General features: G+C 46.9%; 1 pseudogene; it reads right to left on the reverse strand.

Annotated features, from left to right (window-relative positions):
- Positions 1-3,457: 3,457 nt before the first annotated feature.
- Positions 3,458-3,798, reverse strand: LOC139181498 (bublin coiled-coil protein pseudogene; annotated as a pseudogene).
- Positions 3,799-6,711: the final 2,913 nt, after the last annotated feature.

Raw genomic sequence — 6,711 nt, forward strand, 5'->3', positions numbered from 1 at the left:
GGAAAGGGGAGTTCAGTTTGGGGAGGGAAAGGGTTCAACGGTTTCCCCATTTCAGGCTTTTGCTTTCTCTTGATTAGGTAAATTTGGGCCTAGCAGGGCTATGAGCAGGAGGCTCTGACAGTTTAAGGAAAGACTGACAGTGGGGAGAACAAGGGTTTTGGTGTGAAAATTGTGGTGGACATTGTGGGTGCAGGGCTCTTTCTCCTGTCTCCTGGCACTGTTCCCTCACACTGCCATACGGTGGTCATAGCTGTGGTATAGAAGATAGTAAAGCGCATGGATACGTGTGAAGTGAATGAATGTGGGCCTCTGCCGGGAGCCGGCATATTGCATATTGAGTGCATATTGCATATTGCATATTGAGTGCAGCGCTTTCCACAGCATCATCTTTCAGGATCTGGAATAGCTCAACTGGAATTCTATCACTGCCGGGAGCCAGCATGAGGAACTCCGCCCGTGGCAAAGGTCATGAGGAAGGAGGCTCGGCATACACAGAGGCGGGATTGAGCCTCAGGAGTTCCCCTGGAAATTCTCGAGCATCTACCCCCCCCCCTCCAAACCAGAGTGTGCCTACTTTCTGCTTGTGCTTTCACCTACACCTCTGACTTTATGGGGGGCTGTCCCCCACTACCTCTCTCTGAAAAAAGAGTTAGCTTACAGCTTCAGTTAATAATTCCTGGGTGTGACAGTGTTTCAACCTACAAACTCCTTTGGAAATCCTCTAGCCTGCCTGAATAGGTTTTTCTGGCCACATGTGATTGTTCAGAGCCTCCCAACTGTGAGAGGCAGGAGATGTTCTAAATTGTCTAAACACAGATTCCTTTGAGTAGTTAAAAGATTGATTAGAAATTGTATTGGTGAAGGGTTTTTCACTTATTGGGCCAATGTTTGCTGCTAAGTTTCCATATCCCTTACCTGCTGTGTCCCTGGCAGTGTATTGATTAATATAATTGGTGTAAGTAGTAGCTTTAATGTTTGTAACGTTGGATCCTTGAGTTAATTCTTTTTATTGTTACAGCCCACTACATCTTTGCTCTATAGGAATGCAACTTTATCTAATGCTTTTGGAGGCTGGCGCCTGACTTTAGAATAATCACCTTTAGAGAAAAATAAGTTTCTTAAAATGTTAACAGGCCTCCGGGCCAGAAGATGATGCAAATCACCTAAACTTTTGCATATGATAAGTTTGCAGGAAGAAAGCCTGGCTTACTGCATGACTCTACCCCTTCCCCCATTATCCTCTATGCACAACTTAAGGTATAAAAACTACTTTGGAAAATAAAGTGCGGGCCTTGTTCACCGAAACTTGGTCTCCCCATGTCGTTCTTTCTCTCACCTTCTGGCTGAATTATTCAGCCTCTTTTCTCCACTGAATTTCCTCACTGAGCTATCCTTATTTTGGCCTCTTTTCTCCACTGAATTTCCTCACTGAGCTATCCTTATTCTATTACTCTTTATATCCTTGATTAACGTTTAATTAAGCAGTTGTTTCCTGATCCTCGCCGACGCCGTCCCCGCTTCGAATTCCCTGGATCCACTGGGGCTGGACTTCAGCAGGCCTCTATTCAAGGTGAGGCATTGATACTGGGATCAGGTCCTCACATTTCATTTTCCCCGTGAATTGTGGGCCTCTCTGCCAGGAGGTGATTTTGCTACCGCTGCTCTTTTTGTGCACCATTTAATGTTGTTTAGAATGTTCTATACTGTTGCACAATAACATAACCTGAGGGAGTTCTGAGAAGGAACACCTTTTGCTTCTGAGGAAGCTATAATCTTCCTGAGATGCTGCCTGTCCTTACCTTTTCATGATCTTCTCCTGCAGCTTTATTGACTCTGGTGCACTGCTTTGATGGTCATTTCTTCCTCCGATTGTCCAGAAGGTCTAGCAGTTTCTGATTTCAACTGCTTAAGTTGTTCCCTCTTTACCTAGTTCTCCCCTTTTGCAAGAATTTTTGCTTCCAGGTCCTTAAAGGAGCATTCCCGGGTTGTCAAATTGGCAAGAGGTTTAGTGAGCTTTTTAAAATGATTTCCACATACTGCAAAGAGGCAGAGAAAGAACTGACAAGTTTTCCAAAGTAAAACTTCTAAAGCAAAGGGAGGGTTGAAAGCCTGCTCTCATTTTTCAATGGGGATAATTAAACCTTTTTTCTTGTGTCACTTTGTATTTGCCCTCCAATATCCTAACATGAGATACCATGTCTCCCCAGGTGTCTGTCCCCAACAAATTGTGATTGCCGCACCCTGGCCAAACTCAGGCCACAGGGAACTTCCTTCAGTGGAACTTGTGCCAAAGGTACCTCAAGGAAAAGGAATAAGTAGGAGCCACTGTTCACCCTCCAGCTTGCTTATATTTTACCAATATCTGTGCCCTTATGGCAAGTTCTCTGTGGTCATTTGCAGTAGGGACTATAACCAGAGGCCTTGTTTACAGATGGCTTCAGTTGTTATGCTGATCTCACCAGTCTTGGCAAGTGGAAGATGTACTGTTCCACTCTGTCAGAGGGGAACAGAAGATTGTGTAGAATATTTTGAATTTGTAAAATTTTGTTTTTCAATAAAATGTGTATGATGGAAAAGCTCCCACTTGTAGATGTTATTATTTGTGATGACTCCAATCACGATCAATGAAGATGTGGCTCTGCATATGCATCACATCAGGTACCGAGTGGGACACTGGGCTCAGTAATCTGGGGCATTGATGACAGGGGGTGGGGTGGCAGGGTGAGAGTTATCCAGGTCAGAATTGAAGTTCTCCCCTTGTTAAGGTGAGAAGAACGGTAGGTAATCTGACATCTTCCTAGGTGATGTGATCCTTCTGGCCACTTCATGAGGATGACAGATACATGCCTGGATATTGTGGGGGTGGTGGGGGTATCTCCTGCTTCTGTTAAGGGTGAGGATACGAGAAGTGGCCCAGCATGGTTCTGGAGAACATCAGAAGTTATGGGAACAAAAATCTGGAAGCACACAATTAGCTCCTGGCCCATTTTGTATTAGAATCCAGTCCCTTGAGTATTAGGGATTTTTAACTATGTAACACTCCTTACCAGAGTATGAATGGACAGAATCAAAAAGGTACCTGAATGGCAGAATTATTTTGTGCTTGAAAAAAACAAAATTCTGCACATATTGTGTAAAATTTCTAATAGGTAAATTTACCAATCCTTTGTAAAGCAGCTTGCAGACAACATTTTATGAAATAGCCATTTAATTGGCAACATGGTGCAGGAATACTAATTCTGGAGAATGTTAAGATAACTCTCAATCTGTCTAATGAACCTAGGCAGAGGGGGAAGCATCCAGGACTTGGGCAGGCAGGCATGTTGGGTGGGTCACAGGCCCACACCTGACCCTAGGTAGGGATGCCTGGAGGTGGGGGTGATGCCAGGCCTGCCAAAGGAAGTACCAGAAGGATGGCCCAGGCAGGCAGGTACCCCAGGACATCTGGAGGCCAGTCCTAAGCCAGGTGGCAAGGACTCAGGCTAGAGCCTGGCTCAGGCAGGCAGGGTTGGGGCCTGGCCCCGGCACCCTTGGAGGGCTCCACCAGGGGCTGCCAATCACTTGGGGCCTCCTTGAGTGGCTGCTGGAACTCAACATGTGTATACCAGTTAGATTCAAGCACTCCTGGAGGCAGCCAGGGAGGTGGTCATTCCTCTCCTCCAGCTGGTCCAGGCAGGTGTTGACCTGGTCCAACATGGGGTTGATGGCTGCCTGTACTGCTTCTCGGGTGAAGCCGTCATCCTTGCCTTCCGTATGGACAACCACAGGCATGCCCTGTTCCACATGGTCTCCAGACATGGCAGGCTCATGCACCAGCAAGGCTCATGCAGCCTTAGAGCAAGGAAGCGTGTTAGGTGTGTGGATGGCCGAGGCAGGGAGGGTGAAGGGCGGTCATTAAAACTTTGCACTCATTGAAATCGTTCTCCCGGGGAAAAGAAAGCAAGACTGTCACAGCCTGTCCTGATTGAAGATGTGCCCACTGGGTGGTGGATTCCGGTCTCTCCCTGATTATTCATAAAGATCTTATAGGCTGTGGCTCTCAGCAAACTCACCTCTTCCCACCCCGGTCTAGGGGTCCCCCAAAGCTGCAACGTGTCACCTCCTGCCCAAGGGGTTCATCAGGATAAGGAGGTTGAAGAAGGTCCTCTGTACTGTCATCACAGCTGGAATTTACTTCTTTATCTCAGTATTATGACCTACTCGTGTTAAAGAATGACTTTCCCATTAAGATGTGAGCTACCCAACTTATCTATGCAAGTCCAAGTTAGCAGCCAGGAGAGAAATAGGCTGAGATTTGGGGGAGGGGGGTTGATCCTTCTTCTTATCTGTACTTCAAATACAGGATTGGTAGATATTAATTAAATAATTAAAATAATTTGACACATTTTGTGTTTTGTAGAAAAACAAGGGATTTGGTACCTGGGGAAGACTTGAGAGGAATGTGCATAATTTTTCCATTTATTGAGGGCTTTTTATAGGCCAGGCTGTATGTGTCTCCCTCATAACTATTGCTGTGGGGATAAATATGATGCTGAAAGGGCATCTATGTGAAACACTGGATATCCTGACACTCAGCAGTAGGGTCTCACTGTACAGGCACATGCATGTAGCAGTCCACATAACTCCTGGACCATGTGTGCACTTTTAGAATTCTGTTATTTTGGTGGACATCAAGAATCTCTTAAATCAGTAAGACTCAGTGTTCCCCTACCCTCCCCACCACCACACACACACTAGGAGCAGGTGGTCCCTGCCTCCTTCTACCCTCCTTTTTCTTTAAATGTGGTGCCAACTTGGAGATGAATGACTGGGTAACAGGAAACATATAGGAAAAAAGGATGAGTAGGGGCCTGTCCATTCTGGGTTCCTTTTATGCTTTTTGTTCTGGTTCTTTTCCCCACCCCAGGTATGCCAAGACTAGAAAGGCATGGAGTACCTTTCTGCCAAGATTTTGGGAGTGAATGGTGGTCATCTCATAACTTTCAGGATGTTTCTCCAGGCACTGAGGGATTATGGTGAGGCCTGCAGCAAGGCTGGACTCAGACTGGAGAGGCTATGAGTATCGTGGAAGGCCCTAGGGCACGAGTCCCCTCCAGACACAAGCAAATGTAGGCTAGTCTGTGCCTTGTTTCCTGTGCTGGTGTCCTCTCAGCCTCCCTCCTCCCTCTCCATTCTTTTCTTTTTTTTCTGTCTCTATATCCCTCCAGTGATCTATCTATCCATCTATCTGTATCCCAGGGACACAGGCTACAATTGTGTCCTGGTCTCTAGACACAGTGTCACAGACATGAAGGTCCAGTTTCTGCTATGTGTGGTCTGAGTTTCTCTGCTGATTCAGACAAGTGATCTGGGTCAACTTTGGGCAGCCATTACTCTTCCAGATGTTAGGTCTACTCTTGGTGACTGACTCAAGTCCCAGAAAGCAAACCACCACAATTTCTATACCCTTGCCCAGCCCTATGTTTGTGGCTGCATGGAGCCCATCAAATGAGGGGAAGAAGGAGGGTGGCAACTCTGACACTAACCATCCACATTAGGCTGAACTTCACAGGTTAAGGGCACAGTCCTCAGCCAGAATGCCATCAGTTCAGAAACCAGGCACATGTCTGGCTTTACCAGGGACACCCTCATACTGACCAACTGATAGATGGGCCAAGGTCTTGATCAGGCAATCTACAGAGGATATTAACAGAGGTGCAGTGAATATTCAATATCAGTTTCATTCAAATGTTATTCAGTCTGCCCTCAAATATTATTCAAACACATTCAAACCAGAGAAATTAAGACACAGCTTTCCCCAATAAGATGTACAATGATGTCTGGGAAATCTAACATTCAGAATGCAGGAAAACAGGCACTTTCATTCCATTCGTGGGTGGATTAAGTTTGGGAGACATCTTTTGTAGGAGGTTTGCAAATATTATATAAAGTTGAGAATGTGAATGATTTTGTGTGTGTGTGTGTATGTGTGTGTGTGTATGCATGTTCATGCACATGCTGATGGAGACTAGTTCAATGGGGACACTCAAGGCCTGGGCAGAGTGAGGAGCATCCAGGATTTGGGCAAGTAGGCAAGTTGCGTGGGTCACAGGCCCACACCTGACCCCAGGAGGGGATGCCAGGCGGTGGGGGCATGCAAAGCATGCAAAAGGTAAGTAGCAGAAGGATGGCCTAGGCAGGCAGATCCCCCGGGACATTTGGAGGCCAGTCCTAAGCCAGGTGATGAGGGTCAGGCTAGAGCCTGGCTCATCCAGGCAGGTGGGGTAGAGGCCTGGCTCACAGGCCCTTGGAAGGCTTCACTAGGGGCTCCCAATTGCATGGGGGCTTCCCTGAACAGCTGTTGGATCTCAAGATGCATCTGCCAGTTGGATTCAAGCACTCTTGGAGGCGGCTAGGGAGGTGGTCATTCCTCTCCTTCAGGTGGTCCAGACAGGCACTGACCTGGTCCAACATACAATTGATGGCTGTGTACACTGCCTATACGACAATGCTGTCGACCTGGCCTTCAGCATAAACATACACAGCCCAGCTCCTCGTTGCAGCAGACAAGGCAGGCTCCTGTATATGTAAGGCTCATGGGATGTTGGAGTGAGGCTGTTACGGGTGCTCTGTCTCGCTTTTTCTGCTGACCCTCTGTTTTGATCTGTTCTGCACAGTTCAGTTCAGTTGCTCAGTCGTGTCCGACTCTTTGTGACCCCATGAATTGCAGCA

The sequence above is a fragment of the Bos indicus genome, chromosome X (genome assembly GCF_029378745.1).
Source record: "Bos indicus isolate NIAB-ARS_2022 breed Sahiwal x Tharparkar chromosome X, NIAB-ARS_B.indTharparkar_mat_pri_1.0, whole genome shotgun sequence".
Lineage (NCBI taxonomy): Eukaryota > Metazoa > Chordata > Mammalia > Artiodactyla > Bovidae > Bos > Bos indicus.